Source organism: Ambystoma mexicanum, chromosome 12 (assembly GCF_040938575.1).
Source record: "Ambystoma mexicanum isolate Mex_15411 chromosome 12, UKY_AmexF1_1, whole genome shotgun sequence".
NCBI lineage: Eukaryota > Metazoa > Chordata > Amphibia > Caudata > Ambystomatidae > Ambystoma > Ambystoma mexicanum.
Window position 1 is genome coordinate 77,155,209 of NC_090936.1, and position 25,962 is coordinate 77,181,170.

Genomic DNA, 25,962 nt, shown 5'->3' on the forward strand with positions numbered 1-25,962 from the left:
CAAGACCCTCAGACCCATCCCCCTACTTACCTTGCTGCCGACTCGCTGTGACTCGGGAACCAGTGCCGCAGGGTCCTTTCCCTTTTTTTTTCTTTTTTTTTTTGGGACGGCTGCAGGGGGCACCCCTACAATGCCACCTCACAATATAGTGAGCATGGGTGTGGGGGACACCCCCGTAGGCCCCAGTATCGAATGCATGATTTCATCGTACTTTTCAGCTGTTTGGAGTTTTAGAACGGCCGAAATCCAGCCAAATCATGCATTTGGGCTTTTCAACTCCGTCATTTTGGCCGATTCCGAAAAATAAGGAGATAGTTATAACTTTTTGTGTGATATATGTCAATAGTCTTGAAAGAGGGCCTAGATTTTGGCAGCTAACTTCTGCTTTCTGTGTGCTGTTAGAATAAAAGGCTCCTTTTGCATTTCACATCACCAAAACATTATTAACTCTGCTCTAAAAAATGTTCAATAAATTAATGATCACTTATTAATATATTTCTCTTGCAATGCTCCAACCAAACAAAAGGGGACAAGAAGTCAAGTATTTTTATTTATTTATTTATTTATTTATTTGGGTCAAACTGACCTTTACAAAATTAGAGATGTTCAAAGATTTTTTTTTTAATCGAATATACAAATGCAATCAACTTGTACTCAAAACAACAACCACATTTCCCATAAACTTAGAAAGATAGAGTATGGTCTATACAGTCAGACGAGAGGAGAGCTTGCAAAAAAATAAAATAAAAAACATCCTACAAAGTCTCTTGTCTACTTTTTGTTGGTCACTGGCTCTGATTTCTCAGTCAGGCTTCCTTCTTGATGGAGTTCATGAGGTCCTTTCAGTCTGAATTGCTTCTTAGCCAGCTCTCTATGGTCTTACGAGAGATGTAACAGAGTTCTATGTCTTATGGACGAACCCGGCCCTTAACAGGACTTGGCTAACTGCTAATGTTAGGGACGTGTTATGACCTGAAATCAGCAGGTTCCAAAAGTTGTCCGAGAGCAGCCAGTCCTCTTTATACACAAATTTGGAGAAATATTTTCTTCTTAAGTCCCATGTGCCTTCGCACTAACGAAGTAGATGGCTCAAACTTTGATTGACTGGGTCTGCACAAATTTTGCATAGTTTAATTGCACTCTGTTTTTGCACTCTGATGTTCAGTATTTCTCCTGTATGGATAATACTGAGTCGGGCCCTTACGAAATTATTTCTCGATTCCTGATCTGGATGTTTCATTGATTACTTTGGTAACCAGCCCAGTTTTTTGTCCACTGCTAGAAAGCTGTTCCGTGGTTTAATTTGACGCATCTTCTCACCAGTTCTGATCCAATCCCTAGTTTTGATGTCTTTTTTTGCTTTCATAGGGTTGCCAATCAGTGTTTCGATAGAGGAGTCATCTTCTTTCAGAGTGCTTAAGACCATTTGTTCCAGGTGTTCTAATATATTCGATTAATGAGAACATAGTTGTTGGTTGATGTCTTTGTATAAAGAGTTTTTTTGTGGAACTACTATTGTCCTGTACAATGAGAGGAGCCTCCATGCTACCAGTGACTGTAAGGACTTTAGGTCTAGTTCAAATCTGAGGGCTGATGTGGGCAGGCTTAGTGGCAGGCCCAAGTTCCTCTTCCAGATTTGGGCTTCTACTTTCTGCCAATTTAGATACCACAGTACTGGTTTGGTCTCTAGACCGTACAAAATAATCGGAACTACTTTTGCAGTGTCGAATTACACTAAGGTCAAGTATTTATGAGGCCCCCGTGGGGTTTGTCTCCAGACAGTCACAGGTGGGGTGGGAGTGACTGCACTGCCTCATGGGGCAAGCAGAAAAAAGAAAAAAAGTCTGCCTTAAATGCACACAGCCCATGTTTAATACAGTTCATGTTACTCCGAATACAGGGGGAAGCTGGATGCTGCAGGCCTCATGAGTGCAGGGCTCTGGGCTGCAGCACAGCCTGCCCATGCCTAGAGCCGGCCCAGAGTTTCTGAATCTAGTCTTGATATTAGGGCACTATTTTAAGCTCTTCTGGACCTCTTGTGCTTTGCTTTAATGGATCTTGGAGGGAGAGTTGGCATGGTTGACTGCACTCCACTTTTCAGTGATATGAAAGTAGATCCTGCTCCGTGTAATGCTATCATCCAGTTGTAGTAAGACCTGTACGTTTTGGTTCCATAAAGGAGATGACAGAATTGGTCAGATGCTCTAGCATTATGAGAATTAATATTATTAGAGTATTTATTGAGCGCGGATCTAGTTTCGAGAAGCAGCAGAGTACTTTGATGCAATCTATCGACCATCTAATGTCTCAATACTTGCTTTTACTTGGATCACTTCCTGAGGATATACATTTGAACTTACACCCCACCAATGAGATCAGAGCAATCCAGGGCCAGTCCGCAGAAAAATAGTGTTGTTATTGCCACGATCTTGCGAAAGTAGAGTCATTGTTTCCCCTGTTGGCTACATGTCCAGCTTTGAAAGACCAGCGCACAAAACATTTTCGCTCACTATTCTCGGACTTTGCAGTCGCAGAGGTGGGAAACTCGTGGCCATCTCTGATATCCGGTCAAAAAATTGCTCATGTACCGGCAGTGGTGAAGTTCTTGATAGAGGTCCATCTGTAGAGTGGAATTTCTAAACATTTTTAAAGTTTTTTCTTGACACATAGTTGTAAACTGCATAAGTGGTTTTGTTCTTATGGAAAAATGTAATTTTGTTTTGCAAAAAAAATTGATCTTTCAATTTTAATGCAAATAAAATTAAAACAAAAATAAAAAAAAGACTTGCTTTTTATGCATCAACCAATTTGATGCCTTTCCATGGTCCACAATTGAATATATCCCCCATCATGGCATCTGCAACCCCCTATTGTTACTATATAGAGACCATACCATATTTATCTTTTATAACAAAAGCTTGTGTTTAACTCAAACACAAATGGGGCAAATTGTATAGTTAGAAGATGACCTCGCCTGTATCTTCCCTCAGCTCATAATAACTCTTCAAATGGACCTCAAAACTATAATCCTAAATAATCACACAGGGTTTCCAATAAAAGGGAAGATAAAAAGTTTTTTTTTAAAACACAACGTTGACAATTGATCATATTTGAGCAGTGTGTGCTTCATGACCTTCCTCACCTCTGCCTTCTAGCTAACATTTCCCCTCACCTCTAACCTGCCTCTGACCCTCACTTCCTCTGCCTCCACTCTAGCACTTCATTCATCATAGTCACATCCCAAGCACAGCTGGCCACACCACCTACCTGCACTTAAAAATGTCCAATGTTCATCTTCCTTACTCTATGTATGTGCACTTATGTATTGTCCCCGGTGACTGTTCCATTTAGTCCCCTCCACAACCTCCTCAGAATATCCCTCAAACTCACCCCGTTGTAAGAAGCTCACTGCTTCCCGTCAAGTCTGATTTCTTATGTATTCTACGTTCTTTTGTGATGAAAAAGAGCATTGTTCCTCCTCCCTATTAATAAATAAATAAAAGAAATATGATTCGTTTGGTGATAATTCCTGAAGAATTACCACCAAACCTCAATGCTGTTACCACCCCCTAGTGACCGGGCAAAATCGAAGTGATTACAAGTGGCAGAAAGTAAATCCCCATTTTTGTGGTCCATAGGTATCCGTAGGGATTTTGGAGGAATTACCAAGAGTGGCGATTCTGTCCCCACAATTGCTACAGATTTTTGGTCGCATGTGGTGGCCAGCGACGTTCTGCAGTTATCTCCGCCACAATATAGACAAACTCGATCATACAGCAGTCAGTAAAAGTGGTAGTAATTCCAGGATGGCTGCTTTTTTACTGCACCACCATACCCGTAATGAGGCCCACTGAATGAGACCATGTCCAGGGCATTATATTCGGCCATCTACTACACAACACTCTAGAAACAAGGGCCAAATATCTTCAAACCCAGGCAAAGTACGTTTAGTAAACATGTTTATTATTTTTTTACTAGTTACTTCTTTAATTAAGTTCTTGTACATTATATTAAGTACATCAAGTCAGGTACACTTAAGCTTAGGGCAACATGCACCAGCATCCTCTCACTCAGGGGTCTACATCTCCAACTGACTCTCACAGAACCAATCATACATCCACATTCTCTCAGGCTGCATTCTCTGTCACTCACTCCAACATTTCAAGCATTCAACTCAGGATCCAGGGGAAGACTAGGCACTACATATCCCCCCCATTAATAACAACAAATAGCACCTACAAGCAAAAGATACACACTCCAAACGCCACACCATCCAATGCGCGTGCTTCCTTTAACTGAAAAGGTTAGTAAACATATGTGTTTTATTAACTCCTTCACCCGCAGCATTCAAGCACTGACTAAATGCAGGACACGCGCAATATTAGCAAGGGCTGGGGGAATGAGGCCATCGATGTCTGGTGCAACAGAGAAGGATAGCACGGGAAGAGGACCACCAAATCCCACAACCGGCAGAGGTTAGAGCACAACGAAGAAAAAACTCAAATCATCGCCTGTACATTTTGGCACATCTCAACGCTCTGAAAGCCGAGCAATGATGTGGAAGGGTCACTCACATGGAGTTCAAGACTGGAAACCACATCCTTATAAAAGCATGTGGAGCCTTTGTGGGAACTCATGCTTTTTCTACGAACTACAGCAAACAATGTGTTATGACATGAGAACTAAGGATCAGAAAACATCAAACCTGTTGCTATTGGTAGGACACTACTGCCTAGCACTGTTAAACTTCCATTTGGATCTTGAATTCATTACCGACATGCTTTTTCCACGTTTCTGTGGCGGGGCTGCGGGTGATCACTCAATTCTATGTTCAATATTAAGCCTCTGAAAGCTTCTTATAATCCACCTCTGGCGCTCTATTTCCCCTTCTGCTCCCATCCATTAAGGTTCCTCAGCACACTCTTACTTGTAATGGGAATTCTGCTTCAAAGCACCTGGGAAAAACAAAAAAGCACATTGAGTAAAATATAAATGTGTGGCATATATACAAGGAATCGGGAGCATGGGATGACGTCACATGCCCAAGTAGTCTGCTTAGCTACAATCGGTATCAAAGATCTGAGCAGACAGATGGGTTATGTAGTGTGCTTTATGTTTTGCTCCATTGGTTACAGAGATTCTGGTGGTTGCAGGTTATTCATATTCCAACAAACATAAAACAAGAGGACTTAGGAGTTTGAACAACTTCAGGGTATACTTTGTTTGTAGGGCTGCAGGGAGGTTGTTTGAGAATTTTGGACCAAATACTTCGGGGGATGTCCCTCTGTGTTTCAGTCTTTCGAACCTGGGTGTAGTTAGGTTGTTAAACTGTGAGGATCCTAGCATGTAAGAGGTCAGATATTTAGAAGCAATGTTATGGAGGATTTGGAAAGTAAAAGAAGTCATTTTGTGTGCTATTCTCTTTGCAACCTGGAGCAAGTTGAGGTTTTTCAGGCCTGGTGAGATATGCTCCCAGGACTTGAGTGCCAAAATAAGGCTAGCAGCTTTATTTTGAATAAGCTGCTCAGCGCAACTTTCTGTAACATTTCCGAAAAGGGGACAATTCTCAGATTGTTTGCCTGACCTGATGAGTAGGTAGTATACCCTTGATGGGCCGGCCGTTTCAAAGGTCAGGGTAGCAATATCACAGAAGAGAATCACTGTTTTAGAGGCGTTAAGGTAGACATTATTATCTATGGTCCAATCCTTCATTCTCTGGAAGAGTTCAGCTATTTTCGAGTTTTTAACCAGGCTTCAGGTATCATCATCTTATAGTTGGAAATATTTTTGGAAGAGTTAATAATGTCTGCTGGAGGTTTACTTTAAACATTTAATAGCCAAGGGGATAAGACGGAGCCCTGGGGGACACCAATTTTAAAGGGAAAGTTGTTGCAGTGAAATCTTCCATTTTAACCCGCAGTATGTGATTGTCAAAGTAATTGGTGATCCACTCCAGTGTAGTACCACCCATTGGCATCTGAACTGTTGTATTAGTGTCTGTTGGTTGACTTGATCATAGGCAGTCTATAGCTCAAGGAGCATTACAGTTGTTGGTGTATTGTTGTGTCAAAGGCTTTAAGAATTTCCTCTTTCATGAAAAGGAGACTTGTTTCTACATTTATATTTGAGTGAAAGCCAGATTGGTTTTGATAAAGGTGGAGGTTCTCTTCACTATAAAGGACCAGGTTTGTGCTAGTTATCTTTTTCAGGATTTTACTACTGAAAGGAATGTTCGATATGGGTCTGTAGTTTTTGTATATCTTTGGGTTTGCACTTAACTTTTTAGGAGGGATGTTATGGTGACGGCATTGAGTGATGCCAGAATACTGGCTGATGTCAGTGATGTGTTACAATTTCGGTCAGTAGTTCCATTAGGTTAGCAATATTCCCCTTGTTCGCGGTGGCCGGGCATGGGTAAGATTGTTCAGATGAGGCATTTAGTTTCTCAGTGAAATTGATCAGTTTTTCCCGTTACACTGGAGTTGAATTCCGTGGGCAGGTGGCCCCGGTTTACGGGGGCTGCTTCATCTGATTGCTTCTGATTGATCAACATTGGCTTGACTTTTGCCAATTTTATCCCGAAAGGTCCTAGCAGTTGAGTTGGCCAGTTCCTCTGAGGGTTTAGGTTATTTACTAGTTTGTTGTGGGTTGGTTAGTTTATTGTGCATTATGAACACCTTTTTTAGTCTACTTTGTGCTGAAGAGATACTGTTTTCATTGTGCATTTTGGTCTTCCTTACAATGGTCCTATGGTAGCCCCCTGCCTGCTATGAACTTTGCATGGCAGTTTGCTATTAGGTTGCCTTTGATTTCCTCAATTCCTGTTCTAGTTTGCGGCCTGTCCTTTTAAGGAACACTAGTTTGTTATCAAACGATGCGTTGTTGCAGATCTTGGTTATGATGTTTATTCTGTTCTGTTACTTTGGTGCAATGATGATAGGTTTCTAAGCAATTTCTTGGTTCAGTTTTTCTAGTCAGAAGGAGGGGTTGTTTCCAGCATTACTGTCCTTTTTGGTGATGTGAAACATTCTTCAACATTTTGTTGTTTGACTTTGTATTAGAAGTACACAGCTCTTTTGATTGGCCCATTTAGTTTGATTACTTATGTAATGATTGTGGATTTCTCTTCTTTAATTAGTAGCAGGTGGTGATCAGACCATGAGATCCTCTCTGGACTCGCCACCTTTCTAATTGTGTTAGATCGCCATCTTGGAAAATGCTGCTTTCTCGTGTGCTATTCCTCGCTTTCGTGCTCCGCTTTTTATCCATGTGGGGAAGTGTGATGGGAGTTAGGCGTGTGTCATGATTCGTAATTACCTGACCTTGCCTTATCTGGTTGTTGGGGCATGTCAGGTATAAAGCTCTGGTGTTAGTCCATTGTCGCTCACGATGAACAGTCCATCACAAGTGTTTGTGTTGGGAAAGGGAGGGGGGGAGCGTCTAGGTATCCCACCTCGTAGGATGGAGAAAAGGTGTTGTAAAATGGGGGATACCGCATCTCATCTTTCATTGTCCCACTTCCACTCCCCGAGGATCCCCCATCCAAGTGATCCTCCCACACTGGTCCACCCCCAGGAACTGGATCCAATAACGATGGCCGTGTCCTGGCCACCTGGATGACAGATCCCCACGAACTAGCCAGGGAGACACATTCAGGTTTCTCACAATTGATACTAGTGATTTAAGACAGACAGGGCCTGGCCGTAGAGGCACCTGTGGCCTAGCATAGCCATCTTGGAATAGATTTGTACATTAACCCGGGAGCCAATGTAAATCTCTGCTGTGATTGGAGATGTGCTCTCTCCTCTGTATTCCTTTAATAATGTGCACTGTATCATTCTGGATCACCTGACATTTTTGAAGACATGAAGACATGACTTATTGGCTCCAATCAGCAGGGCGTTACAATAGTCAAGACGAGATAGGATGTAGCCCTCGCTATTATGGCACAGATGTTCCCCAAGAGAAAGGGCCGTTTGTTACATAGGAGCCGGAGATGATAGGCACATGTCTTGGCCATTTGTGTAACTTGAGTATCAGCACTTAGTGTGGGCTCTAGATAGACGTCACATGTTTTAACCTTATTGAGGATAAGGATCTCGTTGTTCAGCTTTGATAATGCGGATGCAATTTAGATCTTGCTTGGATGGATCTGAAAATCAAAGGTTCTGTTTTATTCCCGTTCAGACCGAGCCAGTTGTTTGTCATCCATCCTTCTACCAGGTAATATATATCTTCGGCATTGGCCCTGTCAGACTCGCATCTTCCACTAAGCTTGACGTCGAGTTGCGTGTCGTCGGCATAGTTTGTAAAGAAAATCCCTTTTTCCTCTAGTAGTGTACAAAGAGGTTTGATGTAAATATTAAAGAGGGTCGGAGACATGCATGCCTCTGGGGGACACCACAGCTGATGGGTTCTGGTGGTGACGAAGAGCCCCCCGAATAAATGCTGGATTGGCGATGGGACAGAAAACATTTAACCCAGGACATTGTGTCACTGCTGCAATTGCCCAGTCCTCACAAGGTGTTAATCAGGCGTTTGTGATCTAGAAGATCAAACGCTGCTGATAGGTCGAGTAAGATGGGAAGGCCAGTCTTCCCTTTGTCAAGGATGCTTAGCATGTGTGTATGCAAGCCAATAAGTGCAGTCTCAGTATGTACTGGTCTAAACCCTGGCCGACGGCTGTGAAGGAGCATGTTTGCCTCTATGAAGAGTTGGAACTGAGAGGTGGCCACTTCATCTAGAACCTTCAGAAGAAAGTTGAAGTTAGTAATAGGTCGTTGATTTAAGGCCACCTTTAGGTCTAGACCTGTTTTTTTTACCAAAGGGATGACTGAAACAGACTTGATGGCCACAGGTACATCAACGGTTGGGAGCAGTGTTCCACTACTTTTAATTTTGACTGTTAAAAGCTCCAGTGCTTTTTGCAACTATTTTCACCATTCCGGAACGGTTCTTTGTAAAGCTAAAACACACTTCTCCACTTTACCACCGGATGTCAGTTACAGCTAAACTGAAATCTATTTCAACTCAATTGGCTGTCAACCAGCATGACTGCAACCCTTGAAAAATGTGATGCATGTTGCTCCTTTCCTTCCTGCTCCGTCCCACGCTGGAGTCACAGTTCCACAACTTTTTTGGTACACCTCTATCACAGTTCACGAGCCAGGCCAGAGGCCTGGCCACCTCTGGCTCAGCTCTCCCCACGAAATTTGGTGGCTCGCCACCGTGTGTTCCTTTCACTACAATAACCCAAAACTCATATGCATCAACTGGATCCAGCAGAAACCTTTTGCAAGTGGTTGAGGGGAATTTACAGCAGAGAAAGTGAGCTGATTTGTAAACTAGAGAAGATTGCTGTGTCTCCAATTCTTGGCCAAAAGATTAGCAGTCAAGTCCTGTTTGCTTTTCCTATGACTTTTTAATCGCAAGCACGGTTCAGTGAACATTCCCACACAGCCGCATGACTCAGACAAATTTGTTTTTAGAGTGAGGCGTAATCTGGACAGAGCATGGGGAGACGGGAGATGAGTTTCCGCATGGATGTTCCGCTGAGCATCAGAAAAGTGTCCGGTTATTATTTTATTTCCTAGAGCTTTTGAAGGCATTAGAAATGCAATGTTCCCAGCAGCAGCCCCGGAGCCAAGAGCCTTTGTGGCGTGGTGTGATAGGGCAGGAGCTGATCCACAGGCGCGTCACCTCCATGAACCCCCATCAGCGTCATAGTGTTGAGACGGCATGCACCCTGCCGGCCTAATTACCACGTGACATCGGCACACAGAAGTTGCTTGTTGCAGGCTTGGAAATGAAGTGTTTTCTTTCCATAGGAACAGTTTGATCCGTTGCTGATGTGGTACTGCGCGCGCAGGCACGCCGCTGTTTACTTATTGTGGTGTTCTGTAAGGCGCCACAGGCAGACGCATTCCGCTTCAGAGATAAACACCTCCTCTGCCGCCTCCCTCACGCCACACATCATATGCATTGATACATCAAAACCAATTTCTTTTCTACAGCTCACTCACAGAATATTCAAAAGTTTTCTTTTGGTTAAAATGGTTAATGCCCCAGAAAAGGGCACAACAACTGAGCAGTACATCATTGGGCTCTCTTGTGATAAACCCATGCTAATTTTGGATTTAAACATAATGGTCAAATGTAAACAAGAGCCCTAGGTCATTGCTGTATCCATTCCTCGGTGCGCACCATGGAATCTCTACGTTCTAAATTGGAATGCCATAGCGCGGACCTGGGCAATGACGGTTGTCCTTGACAGTTGGTTAAACTGCCAATTCAACTCCTGCCTTTGCCTTGTGGAGTGAGAGTGTGTTTGGGGTCTTATATTTACCCTCACTTAAATAATCGTACTTAATCATACTACGCTGCCGTCTGTCTTCACTACACAATTGGAGACGAGGAGGAAGACCCCAAATTGCAGTACCTGGTGTCTGGGTCTGGAGAAGTGGTAGGAGACTTCACCCCTCTCAGTGACTCGCCAGCTCATCCCAGGCAACCATTTAGGCACAGAGGGGGGTCGGAGGCGTAGGCACCCAGCATACCGTCCTCTGTGCTTAATTGGTTCAGTGTCATGAGCGCTGTCTGTCCAGGAATCAGTAAAGGTACAGCAGTGGCAATTCGAAGTGAGGGCAACTAGCATACTGCAGATCAGTGCGGAGGAGGTGGCCTAATCCCGCTTCACCTCATGAAGCGCAGTCGGTGTAAAGCGACATGAGCTGCGGTAAAGCGGACAGACTCATCAGACAGCGACAGGGTCAGGAGCGGCAGCAGCATATCCTGGGGTGAGAGACAGAGCCGGCGCCTGACTTCCCAGACTGCCGGGGTTGTAATCCCCCAGTGTTACTGGGAAGTCAGGCACCAGTAAATCATTACGGGTCGCAGCTTTGGGTGAACATTCTCAGCTCAAATCGGTACGTGGCAGTGGGAGATACTCCTGTCTGAAGACAGCTGCGTAGCAGTGGACATCCTATCGGGAAGGTGATACCACCATGCAGAATCTCGAGCCACCACCCACGTTTTTGGCCACACCAGGGGAACCAGCAATTCCCTGGGAAGACTGGAGAGATTTATTTAAATTTTACTTTGTTGCTTCAGGAGGTGAAAGATATTCTGATAAGCGCACATTTTCAACATTAATGTGTTGCTTGGGGGCAGAAGCAGTGACAATAATAAAAAAAACTGCCTGATGTTGTGCTGGGGGGGGGGAGACGATGGGGGAAGATGGGATGGCGATGATCTGTATGGTGTGGCTAGGAAAAAGTACAGCTGCAGTTTGGCAAACAGATTTATATTGTGTTCTGTGAGAAACTCATGGTGACAACAAGTAAGCAGACACAAGTGATCACAAGGGTGTTTATTGAACAATGAAATGAGGTATCTAGGTTGGAAAAACGCCCATTCTAAACTTAACTCTAAGATGGGAGCAAATGTCAACCATCAAATGAAAATAAGGCAGTCCTAGTGGCGTTGTGTCAAAACAAAAAGGGCCTATACTAAGAAACCTATTGCCAAGCCTCACAACTAATACAAAAAGGGGTGTGTGATATTTCTAATGAAAAGAAAGACTTGTTCTCAAATAATATGTCAGGATGCGGTACTCTGGGTCTCCCTTCCCCACGTTTTGGACACGGGATAAGATGGGAGCTTGGAACACCCTAACACTTCAAAAAGAAATTGGGCCTCATTACAACTATGCCGGACTGGTAACTACGGTGCCGGTAAGCTAAATACCGTAGTGCGGGCCCTGGGCCCAGAAAGCCTTGTGGACAATGCAAAGGGTCTTGAACTTGATACTTGCAGCAACTGGGAGCCAGTGGAGATATTTCAGGGCTGGAGAGATACGATCCCTGGGCTTGAGTCTTGCAGTCCTGTTTTGGATTAGTTACAGAGGCTGGAGAGTAGAGGAAGGCAGATTGAGAAAGAGACTGTTACAGTAGTCCAGCCTAGAGAGAACCAGGGCTCTGAAGACAGTGAGCTCCTGGGGGAAAGTGAGAAAGGGAAGAGTCCCTTTGAGGAGGAGCAGCTGGTAGTGGGACTACCACTACTAGGAAAGAGAGAGTGGAGTCAAAGATGACACCAGTGTTGTTTGACTCACAGGAAGGCGAAGGAAGAGGGCCCAAGGTGGGCGGCAACAGTGAGAGAGGGAAAACAGGGCTAGGAGTCCAAATGAGAAGGATCTCCATCTTACTGACATTAAGGCAGAGATCGTTGGAGGCACACCAATCCTGAATGGCAGTTAGACAGTCGGTAATGAGCGATAGAGGAGAGGATTCTGAGGGCAGCCTGAAGGAAAGCAGAGTGTCATCCGCATAACACTGAAAGAAAGAGGAGAATGTAGAGATCAGGTGGGCCACAGGGGCTACATAGAGGTTGAAAAACCAGAGTGAGAGGATAGAGCAGAGATAAAGGGACCAAGTTGGACCTGGGAGGGGCAGTCCAAGCCACTCAAGGGCCTGATCCGTGAGGCCCAGGTTCTCATGGAGTTGATTGATCAGGATTGATCAGGATGGAATAGTTGACCATGTCGAAAGCAGAGGAAAGATCAAGGAGGATGAGGACAGAAGGAATGCTGGAATCAAGGTTAGAGAGCAGATCTTCACAGGTGTTCATGACAGCAGTTTCCATGCCTCTGGCAGCTCTGAAGCCAGACGGATGGTCATGGAGACAACCAACAGATTCCGTGTGGAGAGTATGCTGGGAGATTACAAGCTTTTCCAACTGTTTACCCAGGAAAGGGGTGATGGAGATTGGGCAATAGTTTGCCGGGTATGCAGGATCAGCGGACGGCTTCTTGAGGAGTGGGTGCATAAGGGAGTGCTTAACAGGAGAGTGGAACGTTCCAGTGGCAAAAGAGTGATTACAGAAATCGGTCATGGCTGGAGCAAGGGTGTCAATATGGTTCTTGATGGTTCTGGTGGAGCAGGAGAGCACCTGTTTGGATGACACTTTCATAGATCGGACGTGTCTAGGAACCTTGTCAGGTATTGTCAGAGTGAAAGAGGAGAAAGGAGGAAGAGAGGTAGAGATGGCCAAATGGGGGCCGACAGAGGAAGAGGGAGAGGAAGAGGAGGTGGAGGACAGGATATCCTGAGTTTTAGCAGAGAAGTGAGATGACAGAGCCATACAGAGGGTCTGGGAGGGAACAGGAGAGGTAAAGACTGCAACAGGATTGACCAGTTCCTTTCAGATTTTAAAGAGTTTGGCCGTATTGTTAGAGGCCACAGAGACACAGACTTGAATGTGTGTTCTCTTCTTGATGAGAGTTATTGCTTCGACTGGCAATTTGGTGCAACCAGTCTAGATATGTCTAAATGTGGCCTGGCAAGCTTTACTATATTGTTATCACGTGTCTACACCGGTCTATATTGTGCAGCCAGCTGGACATGTTTTCATTGTGACATAGCATTTTTAATAGCAATGCATTAATGTTCCTGTGCACTGTTAGTGACTTGCATCTATTGGATTGGTGTTACCCTACAAAACAATTGCAAACACTCTGGCTTTTTAGCCAATTTTTCTCAGAAAGTCTGCTGTATATTATATTAAAACACATATCTATATCTTTCTCTTAGTGCAGTGTGTGGCATATCCCTTCAGCAGCACGTTCGTACGTATTACGCAAGTGTGATAATCTAGGCCGGCCCAGAGTGTGGCGCGACCCTTGATTTGTTGCTGAGTGGGGGGGGGGCCCTCAGCATGGCTCGCAGGAAGGCCCCCACATTTTGTGTTACACCACTGGATTCAATTCCCTTGGTTTCTCAATGTTTGTATATCAAAGTCTTTCGATTGTACAGGGATTTTGCTTGACCCTCTGTCTGAACGCTTTGACCTATTTCGCGGGCCTTCCCACGATCTTCTAGTACTTGTAGTTTTTCTCATATCGGGGTCGACCAGAGTCTGGTGCCGCTTTCCCTCTTGCAGATGGTCTCCCCTTCACACTTTGAAAAGTTAATTCAAAGTTCATTAGCTTTGGTTCTAAACATGCCACTTTGCAATTCTCACTCATCACAGCCCGATTCTTTTCGGTTCTCCCCTCGACTCACTGGCCCCGTCGAAACGCTTGGCTTGTAGCTTCTCTGGAGTCAAGGCCGGTACCACGGGCGCGAGAGCTTCCCTTGCTCCTGCTTATCTGCACAGACTTGCCCTGTGTACCATTGACATCTGCTGTAGAACACTTGCGCTATTGTTCGCGGCCTTAGACTCTCTTCAGTGAAGATTCCGTGGGCCTGGGACGAAAAGGGCAAGGTTACTTTCAGCTTCGCCAACCTCTCGCTTCTTGCTGCCTTTGTCCTTCTTTTGAACTGCGCTTGGTAGCCGTCTCGTTGTGATGTCTGCTATGCTCGCCTTTCTCGCCTTGCTCGTACTGTGCTCTCTGGCTCCACCTTTTATCCCTGTGGGGAAAGTAAAGGGCGATCAGGCATGCTTGATTTGAGTCAATTTCCCTGACTTTGCCTGACCCTCGGGTTGGGGCATGTCATGTACACAGGTTTAACATTACAAGTCTGTTGTCTGTCACAATGTGAGGAAGTTCTCAGGGTGGAAAAGGAGGGTGGTAGAGTTCCTGAGTGTCCTATGAGGTAGGATGGAAGAAAGGTATTGTCACTTTTGTCCGTCAGGATATGATGGGGAAGGTTTGCGAAATGGACGAGAATGACCGGGATGGAGAACAGAACATAGGGGATTGTGGGAATGGTAGTACTCTGGGGATTACCCAATAACGTCAGAAGTGATCATACGGCATTGGTACATTTGTTTTCTACGAAGGACTCTGGGTTGGTGACTCCCATAATTACCAGATGGTTAGCTGCCTTGCAAAGTTTCAATTTCACTGTTGAGTACATCCATGAACGATGCAACTCTGTTGCAGACTGTTTGTCTAGAGCTCCCTTAGATCCATGTGTTCCTGAGGTCGATATATGTTATGACTGGATTGCGCAAGTTGAAAGGAGAGTGATCAATTTTTTTTTGAAAGAGGTTTGGTTGGACGTGGTTAGACCATGAGATGACGATAGCAACGGACAGCATTGAGCCGGGTTGGAAGTCGGATGAATCCATAAGCTCTCCATACTATAAATTCAGAGATCAAGTTCTGAATGGGGTATCACACGCAGCAAGAGGTTGGTACCTCCTATCGCCCTCTGCATACCAATTGCAAGACTTACCAGTGAATGGGACTTTTTAAAGGGTTATGCAGCGTTCTTAGGAAACATTACATACTCAAACAAACAAGCTCTTGTGCATGTTTTTCGGCACACATCAGGCTTCGACTAATGTACTCATAAGGGTGCTCAAGCCAGACCTACATTTGAAAATCAAAAACCCAGAGATTTCTGCAGCCTCTGGTGCACACACCTCTTGCAGCACCTAAAAGCACAATTAACTCTGCTCTCGTCACACCATAGCATGTGAATCTAAGCAGATACAAGTATCAGAAATACGATTACGGTGAGTAATGTATCCCATATATGTATACACACACACATAGACACACACACACACTCATGCCAAATCTGAAAAAAGAATAACAAAATATTTGCAATTTACTATCAGAACCTCTAATTTAATTCCATCTGGATACATTAAATGTTCCCGTTTTGTCAATAGTTAACGACTGCACAGATGTGCTCTGTGATATCGGCTTGAGAATCCCCTGGGAGACATGGGACAAACTTGACGGAAGATTCTGGCGATGAATTCTAAAAATACCAAATACTGTGCCTATTGGAATTGTACGCCATGAACTTGGCTTACACTCTGGACATGTACGCATTATCTGGAAAGCACTGTCTACCTTCAGAACAATGGAGCTTGGTGCCTGCCCACCACAATATGAGATCCTGAAAGCAGAAAACGAGAAACTACCTTTTTGGCGACTAACAATGTGGAGACAGAGATGCATTGATATCCTTGATCAAATAAGTGTAAGCATAGACACATTACGAAACCATCCAACTCAAGTTAAAACATTGCTTATGTCAGTGGATTGGTCGCAATCGGAAGCAGCCCGTGCAGCATCAAAGTCTCACACATTGACAACTACATTAACCTCCAAGGCCCTACCCAAATACCTAAGGAAAAGTGCAAATCCCTTTTACAGGAACCTCATTTTGCAGTTCAGACTTAACATCTTGAAAACAAAACCAAATTTGATAAAATAGGGTCTGACAAGAGATAACAAGAGCCGTCTATGTCTTCAAAAGGAAAAATCATTACAACACCTACTAAGGTTTTGCAAGAACTTGAAATCAGAAAGGGAAAACATCTTGCATAAAATCTTGTCTCCCATATGTGGCTTGGATTTGGACCTATGGTGAAAAGCACTATACGAAGACCCAAATCAAAGAACGATTGGAGCTTTGGGGATCTTTTTAGAAAACGATGCTAACATTTTTTTACAGCTGTGGATGACAAACAGAATAACTGAAAATGTTGGAGAAAAGGACCCCATAACCGCTTTCAGCCAAGCACATTCAAACATCTGCAACATAATGTAATCAGCATATTGGAGTGGACATGAAATTGACTTTCAGGAACCCAAATGAAAATAGGAATTGAATGCTTAGCATATGGAGGGGGGAAGGAAAAGGAAAAAGCAAAAAAGTTCGTATTTGTTTACACTAAATGCTTAATAATATATATATATATATATTAGATCATCATGTATTCAGTGGATAAGGAGGTCTTACACATTTTTCATTAAAAGTCTATAGATAAGGCACAGCAAGATAATATTATTTGCCCAGGATCACACACTATACTGAAGTGGTGAAGCCAGGATTACTGACCAGTCTGCCACTTCAGCACATGACCACATTTCTTCTGAAGTGTGTTTAGTAGGTATATGTATTAATGTTTTGCTTTCACGCATGCTCTATAAGGAGTAGAGAAATCATAATAAAACAGCTTGACAAATGTATAAATCCAAATAGAAATATGTTAAGCAAAAACAGTTTCATTGTACCTTTTTGACCCTGACGCCCCTCTTGAACAGAATACAAATATCAGAATGCAAAGTAATGAAGGTTTAAAAATCACTGTTAGGCTTAGCAAACATACTCTGAACACTGAAAGCCCCATAACAAACACAGTATAACTGTCTCTCATTTGCATTATGTATGATATTTGGCATTTGGGACAGTTTGTGTATTGCCCAAGTGCCATTGACAATAAACTTCTTTAGCAAAAATGCTAGTGAGTGTAGTCAATACAAAGATTGCACTGGCAGTTTGGGGTTGTATTAACTGTCTTAAAGTTTATACAAAATTTGATTGATGGATGAATCGATGTAGCCTTTTAAGGAATTGGAATTCATGACTTCTTAATGCTGGGAAAACATTTGTGGTTGTTTGGCTCTTTGTTCTTCTTTTCTTTCTTTCGTTTTTTCTTTTTCTAATTTTCTTTTTTCTTTTTTTCATTATATTTGGTATAATACATCTTGTGTGATGTGAGTGGTTTGATTATTCCTTTTGTTAGTTGATGACATTCTAATGTATATTGATTTGTTAATCTGGTTATATGTATTAAGTATTGTATTGTTATTTTTAATTGTAAAGTTGAATATTGTATTGCCTTGATAGTCCCTATTTTTAAAAAAGGGGATCAAACGAAACCCGAGGAACTACAGGCCAATAGCCCTCCTGGATTCCATTGGAAAGATTTTTCATCAATCTTATTAAGAGGCCTAAAAAAATGGGCTGTCAAAGCAGATATTCTGGACAACCGTCAAACGGCCTTCATGACGGGAGTGGGTACTTCTCTGAACCTCTTCTTGCTAAACCTATTAAAACTGAGAGCCTTAGAATCAACACGGACCATGTATTTAGGTTTTATAGACCTTGAACAGTCATTTGACACTGTCTGCAGGGATCGGCTCTGGGCAAAATTAAAAAAATGTCATTGTCCTGAGGACTTACTGGAAGCTATCCAAGTGCTCTATAATAGAATACTACAATAGAAATAATAATTTCCAAGAGAGGTGACACAACAGAGAAGATAGAGACGTCCAAAGGCATTAAGCAGGGATGTGCTTTAGCACCCTTCTTATTTGTCTTATATATGGAGGACATGCAAACGTCTCAAGCAACTATAAGAGCTTTTCCAACTAAACTGGGAAAATCAGAGTTAGCACGGGTCCTATACGTGGACGACGTGGTCTTCATTGATCAGACTGCAATAGGACTTCAAAGAAGAATTGAGGAATTCAAGAAGTACTTGGACAAAAATAAAATGAAAGTAAATATAGAGAAATCAAGAATCCTATTAATGCAATCGGCCATAGGTACCAAGAAAAAGACCCTTTATACCTGGTCATTAGAAAACACTTAAAGTTGTGGACAACATAATCTACGTGGGTGTTATGATAAATAAAAACATCAACGAGCAAGCCCAACACAATCTCATAAAGGAAAGACTTAATAAACTAACAAACCAGGGGAAAGCTCTGCACCGAAGATATGGAACATACTCCATGATCCCAATCATTACCTTCTTCAAAGAAAAGGTAAGACCCATTCTGACACATGGAGCGGAGACTCTCCTAAATTTAACATGTGACGCGTGGGGGAAACTAGAGGCCTACTTTTGGTGGAAAATCCTCAGACTCCCCAACTGTCTGACAATCGCAACAATCAGACACGAACTGTGCCTCCAATCCATGGTCTCGATAGTCCTCTAGAAATCATTTTCCCCCTACCGTAAATGTATAGTAGACAACCCTGCAGTACCCTTTGAGATCTTGGAATCTCCACTGAATGCAAAGGGAGACAAAACTCTAAGAGCATGGAAACAAAAATGCACGGAGCTACTTCTGTATGATAACATTAAAATGGAAACTCTTAAAGGAAATCCTGATAAAGCAAAAAGACGAGTGAAGGAAATGGACTGGCTGGAAACAGACATGTTAAAGGCTCAGCATAGACACTGCCACAACCTCATTTGGGAAAAGAAAGCATTGAATCACCTACCCCCATATATGAAAAGTTTCCCTCACCCCACTATCGTGAACTTCTAATGCGGTGTAGGCTCAACCTACTACCTTTGAGGGAAGTACAGCTCCTGAGGAAACGAATAGGGGAACAGGCCGCCCTATGCCGCTTCTGTAAAAATCTGAAAATTATACAGTCAACGAGGCATTTGGTCCTGTCCTGTACGAAACTTCAAAAAGCCAGAAGTAGGTATTTGAGGAAATCACCAACCCCATTGGACTACAATACATAGGAAGAGTGGTGGGAACAGATAATGACCGTTCATAAAATTGGTCAGACGCTGGATGTACTGAAACTGGTGGAATGGATCTTTACTAAAATAAAGGACGATGACGAACGCAATGAATCCAGCCTCGAACTTTGCAAAGACGGAGAGACTAATTAAACATGATGAGCAGTAAGAATTGATGACAGTGTTTGTTTGTTAAAGGTTATTGTCTTCTGTTTAACCAATAAAACAAAAAAACAAAAAAGATATATTGTATTCAAGTATATACAAATAAAAAAAGTTCTTTTGTAATTGTAATTGGCTATTTATAACACGCTCAATACCCTGAGGTTTCTAAGCACAGACACAGGGATCAAACCTGTGTTGCTCCGCATCGTCTTGCTTCCAAGGCGAGTACGTTGCCACTACGCTATCCTCCCAAAACATGATGAAAATGAGAAAGCAAAACAAAGAGGTGATGGCTGGAAAGTGTAGAATTAACCATAAACCTCTGGCGCTGCTCTGGGCAACCCTCCAGACCATCGTTCATCGCCTGCCAAGCCATTATGGTGAGGGGAAAAACCATACACAAATCAGGCTTGATTTCAGCCTGATTGGGCACCATCAGTAAGGAGTAGCTTGTGTCTCTAGGCCCAACGGGCACGGGACCTACATCTGGGCGCACCCGCCCCACTCTGGGTGACCAAGCAACACAAAGAGGTGATGTCTGGAGATGCTTGTGGTCCCGTGCAAAAGGGATGTGACCAGGCAGTTTGGGATGGACTGCCCCCTTTGGGGTGTGGCCAAGCCTGATTTTCATATGGTCTTTCCCCTTCTGTAATGGCTTGGCAGGCGAAGAGCAATGGTCTGGAGGGTTGCCCAGAGCAATGCCGGAGGTTAAGGGTCATTCTAAACCTTTCAGCCATCACCTCATGTTTTGCAATAATGGAAACGAGAAGCAGTTCAAATGTTTTTGTCTTGAGAAAAGGCACAGCCTTGGATATGTATCTGGAGCTTTATTTTGCCTTCCTGATGCCAGGTAGGCAATGCCCCCACCGTTCTTATCGCTAATCATTACAAAGAGGAGTTAGTGTTGTTCTGGGAGGATAGCTCAGTGGCAACGTGCTTGCCTTGGAAACAAGAGGACACGATGCAACACAGGTTCGAACCCTGGGTCGGCGCGTTATAAATACGCAACTAAGAGACATATTCTTGTATCAGTACCTCGATGCCCATGGGTTGTGTGAGTGCTTTAAAAGTGGAAATAAATGGTCAAGTGGGGGCCCAGCGAGTTGCTCACATGTGTCCTGTGATATCTGCTGAGGGGCTTCATTTTATTGCAGCCCTGATAAACCCAGAGGTTTCGCCCCAGAGACCCGAAGAAGAGCATGAAAACCCAGAGACTCTGGAAAAACCCAGAGGTTGGGCAGGTCTGCCACAGGCAGGCTACGCCCTACTGCCACTACCCCCGCACCCTTCAAAAGCCAGTGACTTAATCAAAGTGCTTTCACTATTCGCAGAGCTGCCACGTTACCCTGGGTCATGCGAAACAACTCGAGCCAGTCCTGGTTCTCCCCTTTGCATGCTGGAACTTGTATGCCCATATTTACAATAGGGACCACGAAACTACAAGTCCCAACATGCACTGGGAAAAAAACAGGACTGTCTCGAGGGGTTGCAGATGACACAGGGAAACTTGGTAGCTATGATTATTCACGCACTGGGAATGATTAATTAGCCACAGAAACAAACAATTGTTGGTAAAGTCGATAGCCCCTGCTTTGATTTACTGGGATAAACGTTTGTGTGGTGCTTATTTCCAGATTCCTGCTGTTTTTTTAGTTTTTTTTTAAAGAAACACAGATCGAAAATAGATCAGTGTCCGTCTGAATTTGTCAAAATAAATAGAAAGTGAAAGCGGGGAGCCTTAGGGAAAAGAAAGTGGTGTCCAGTCGTCGTTAATGTATCTGTTTCCTCTACATATAGTGGCACTGGCTTTCCCATTGCTTGCTGCCAAGCTCTGCCCTCACCTCCTTCCACCCATTCCTGCTTTAATAGCGCCAGGCTAGTATGCAAGTCTAAAGGCAAGCATACTCGTCCTTGGCACTTAAGGGGTTAACAGACGATTTGAATTTATGTTTATGTTTATGTTTATTGAGTTTATATAGCGCTTTAAGCCAAAGCGCTATACAGTATAACAGGTACAATAGTGAGAGAAGCATATTTACAAACATGAAATAAATCATTGGAACAATATGTAGAACAATTTACTTAAAGGAGGGGGGGAGTGGGGGAAGGGGAGTCGAGAGCGGGTAGGTGAAGGGGGTTACAATGTCTATTTTGAGGTCAGGGGAGTGGAAGGAAGGGGGGAGGGGAAGGGAAGGGGAAGTTTTCTGGTGACCTCCAACGCCACTAAGTGGTTTCAGTTACCAATTTTTAGGGGAAGGGGGAAGGAGGGGTTGGGGTTACAAGGGGATAGAGGTAGGGAAGGGGAGTCGGGGGGAGTGAAGAAGGGCTCTCGGGGAGGAGCGGAAGGATGAGTAGATGGGGGGTGGGGCAGATGGAGAGCGGGAGGGAGTTCCAGTGGAGGGAGGGGGGCCAAGAGTTGGAAGGAGCTGAAGCGTGAGGAGGCACAAGGGGCTGGGGGTACAGTGAGAAGGTAGAGATCTGCTGAGCAGAGAGAGCGGGGGGGAGTAAAATGAGAGGAGGGAAGAAAGATAGGGGGGGGCAGGTCATGGAGAGATTTGTAGACAAGGCAGAGGAATTGACATTTTAGTTGTGAGAGGAAGGGAAGCCAGCCGAGTTGAGAGGGAGAGAGGAAGAAATAGTCTTGAGGGCAGTGAAGACAGAGTATGGATAGAGGAGTGATAGATGGATTTTAGGGGAGTCAGGCGAGACAGGGACAGGGAGTGCAAAGAGGAGAGATGAGCAGTAGAAGAGGAGGGAGAAAATAAGGGAGGAGATTAGGAGTTTAGAAGCGTGGAAGGTGAGAGAAGAGTGGATCTTGTGGATGTGGAAGAGGTGGTTCCGACAGGCACGAGAGGTTAGAGAGATGTGGTTGGAGAAGGAGAGAGAGGTGTCGAAATGGAGGCTGAGATTGCGGGCGTGGGTCGAGATGGGGAGTTTTGAAGGTGGAAAGTGGATGAAAGGAGGGGTAAAGGGGAGAGAGTGTTAGGAGGGAAGAAAAGCACTTCAGTCTTGTCAGTATTGAGGGAAAGAAAGTGGGATGGCATCCAGTTTTTTGTGGCCGTGAGGCAGGAAGAAAGAGTGTGGTGGAGTTCTGAAGTGAAGGAAGAGAAGGAAAGAAAGAGTTGGGTGTCATCAGCGTAGAAGTGGTGGGAAATGCCGAAAGAAGAGAGGACTGTGGCGTGAAGGGAGGTATAGAGAAAGAAAAGAAAGGGTCCAAGTACAGATTCCTGGGGAACGCCATAGTTCAGGGGGAGGCTGGAGGAGGTGCGGCCGCCCCAGGAAACAGTGAAGGATCAATTGGAGAGGTAAGAGGAGTGCCAGGAGAGGACAGAGCCTTTGAAGCTGAAGGAGGGCAAAGTGCTAAGAAGTAAGGGGTGATCTACAGTGTCAAAAGCTGCAGAAAGGTCAAGTAGGATGAGAATAGACGATTGCTTAGCATAGCAAAAAGAGAGGAGAGAGTTGAGGACACAGGTGAGGGCATTCTCAGTGGAGTGTTTAGGGTGGAAACCAGATTGAGAGGTGGGGAGGAGGGAGTGGGATGAGACGACGGCAAAACGTAGAGAGTAGGATAGGCGCTCGAGGAGCTTTGAGATGAAGGGGAGAAGGGAGATTGGCCAGAAGTTGGAGGCAAGAAGAGGGTTAGCAGAAGGTTTCTTCAGGATAGGGATTATAGTAGCGTGTTTGAAAGCTGAAGGAAAGGTGGCAGAGGAGAGACAGATGTTGAAGAAGGTGGTTAGGTAGAGGATAAGGAGAGGGTACATTTTGGGGATGAGGGAAGTGGGGATGGGATCAGAGGGGGCAGCAGTAGGGTGAGTCTTGGACAGGAGATGGGAGACAGGCTGGGGTGATAGGAGAGAAGGTGGACAAGTTAGCAGAGCTGGAAGGGGGCAGGGAGGGGAGAAGGAAGGAGAGGAGAGGATGTTCTGACGAAGAGAGATGATTTTGGATGAGAAGAAGTTAGCAAAGTCAGAGGGAGAGAGGGGAGAGTTTGTGGAAGGGTCAGAAGTAGGAGGGGAAAGAAGGCGACAAAGGGTCTGGAAGAAACAGCAGGGGTGAGAGGCTTGTGAGTGGAGGAGGGTAGAACAGTAGATGAGAGGCAAGAGTCATAGAGAGAGTGATATGAGAAATAAGAGGATTGATAAGTCAGAGAAGGGGATTTGAGCCAGCGTCGTTCGAGGCGACGGAGGAGGCAGCACATGGACAGAAGGTGAGAGGACAGCCAGGGTTGGGAAGGTTTGTGACATAGGGAGAAGGAAGTAAGAGGATAGAGTTGGTCAAGACTGGAGGTTATAGAGGAGGACAGTGAGGAGAGGGTGTCGTCAGCTGAGATGGATGCGAAATCAGGGAGAGGGGGAAGGGAGGAAGAACAGGAGTCAAGGAAGAGAGAAGGGTTGAAAATGCTGAGGTCGCGACGAGAGAAGGAGGGAGAGGAGGGAGAGGAGGAGGATGATGAGGAGGGAGGAGGAGTGAGGGAGAAGGAGAGCAAGGCTTGGTCAGAGAAATAGTTGGGGAGAGACGATATAGGGGAGGAAGAAGAGAGAAAGATGAGATTGAGTGTGGAGCCAGAGGAGTGGGTGGGGGGTTAGGAAGGGTAGAGAGGAGGTAGGAGTCGAGTAATGATAGAAGAGGAGAAGAATTACATGTGGATGAGAGAGGGAGGCTGAAATCGCAGAGGAGTAGGGGAGGGAGAGATGAGAGAGAGAAGATGGTCCAGGTCTTCATAGAAGGAAGAGAGGGGGCCAGGAGGTCTATAAATAATTAAGAAGGAGATTGTGTGAGGATAAGTGAAGGATTTGAAGAGAAATTCAAAGGAAGAGAAGGTGGGGAGGGTTAAGGTAGGGTATGAGGAAAGACATTTAGGGTGAAAAATGAGGCTGACGCCGACTCCGTGACCAGAGGGGTGTGAAACGTGAGAGAAGGAGGAAGAGGGGGTGGAGAGAGACGCAGGGAGAGTGGAATTGAAGGGGGGATCCAAGTCTCGGTGATGCAGAGGAAGTGAAGATTGAGTCGGAAGAACAGATCAAGGGCCGCAGTGGCTTTATTGCAGATGGATTGGGCGTTCCAGAGGGCAATGTTGATGATACTGGAGGGGTTGGCAGTGGGAATGTGGATAAGATTAGAGCGAGAAGGGATTGTGCGGGGGGAAGGTGTGTGCTAGGGGGAGGTAGGAGGAGGGGTGGACATTAGGATGAGGGGAAGGTAGAGGAGGAGGAGGGAGAGGGAGATGGAGGGAGGCCGACGAAGGGAAAGACAGATAGAGTGCATGACAGGAAGGGGATAAGAGTAAGTGCTGGTGGCCACACAGCAGAGTGACCACAGTTGTAGTAGGTGTCAGGGGATGTTGCAGGTACAGTAAGGGGGGGAGAGGGGGAGATGACTGGTGGGGGGAGGTCTTAGAGAAGAAGGATGGGGAGTTGCAGTAGTCGAGAGGGACTCAAGGCAGTGGGGTGAGGGTGGCTGCGACATGGGTGGATAGATGAGGGTGGTAGGAACCTTTGGTGATCGGCAATCGGGTGTCGGAGAGGTGAGAACAGCAGGAACCGAGAATAGAGGTTGCAGCAGGAAGCGATCCAGGGCGGTTGGAGAGATCAGCAGAGCAGCAGAGCAGAGGAGGCCCGGGGTAGGAACAAGGAAGCAGGTCCGATGTCCGCAGGAGGAGGTGACAGAAGGTAGGCTTGAGGCGGTCAAGTCAAGGTGTGCTGGAGTGCAGGCCAAGGTGGTCAGAGCGAGGCGGGCTGGAGGGCAGGCCAGGGGAGCACTGCCGAAGAAGTAGGTCCGGTGTCCTCGGGAGGAGGAGGAGGAAGGAAAGTCACTTTTGTGGCAGCCCAGCGGTGTCGGAGTGGGCTGAAGGCAGTGAGCGCAGGGCTCCTGCAGATGGAGAGCACCGGAGGAAAGGGTGAGGTGGCCCAGCAGCACGCCCAGGAGGAGGAGACAGAGGAGGAGGCCACAAGAAGGAAGGTAAGTCACTTGTGCGGCAGCACAGCAGTGTCGGAGCGGGCTGGAGGCAGGGAGCGCATGGGCTCCTGCAGATGGTGAGCACCAGAGGAAAGGGTGAGGTGGGCCGGCCGCACGTCCAGGAGGAGGAGAAAGCGGAGGAGGAAAATGCTCCCAGCAGTAGGAAATAGCAGGTACGTCACTAGAGCAACAGCCCCTCAGGGTCAGAGCAGACTAGAGTGCAGGCTAGGGGAGCACTATCGGAGAAGTAGGTCCGGTGTCCTCAGGAGAAGGGAGGTAAGTCACTTGAGTGGAAGTCCCATAGTGTCAGAGCGGGCTGGAGGCAGGGAGCGCAAGGGCTCTTGCAGATGGTGAGCTCTGGTAAGTGGTAAGATGGTAAGTCACTAGAGCAGCAGCCCCTCAGGGTCAGAGCGGGCTGGAGTGCAGGCTAGGGGAGCACTGGTGGAGCTGACGAGGTGGCTCAACAACATGCACAGTCCTGGCAGGCGTGAGGCAAGGCGGTCGTCAGGCAATGGCTCCTGCAGATGGTGAGCTCAGGAGGTGAGGGTGAGGCGGCCCATCAGCGCACCCGGATCAGGTAGATGGCGAGGCCGACCTGGACATCACGGGAGG

At 45.4% G+C, this 25,962-nt stretch overlaps 1 protein-coding gene across 10 annotated transcripts in view; it reads left to right on the forward strand.

Moving 5' to 3' along the window:
• MAGI2 (membrane associated guanylate kinase, WW and PDZ domain containing 2) overlaps positions 1-25,962 on the forward strand; it is a 3,248,720-nt gene that overhangs the window by 2,953,439 nt on the left and 269,319 nt on the right. The window lies entirely within an intron of this gene.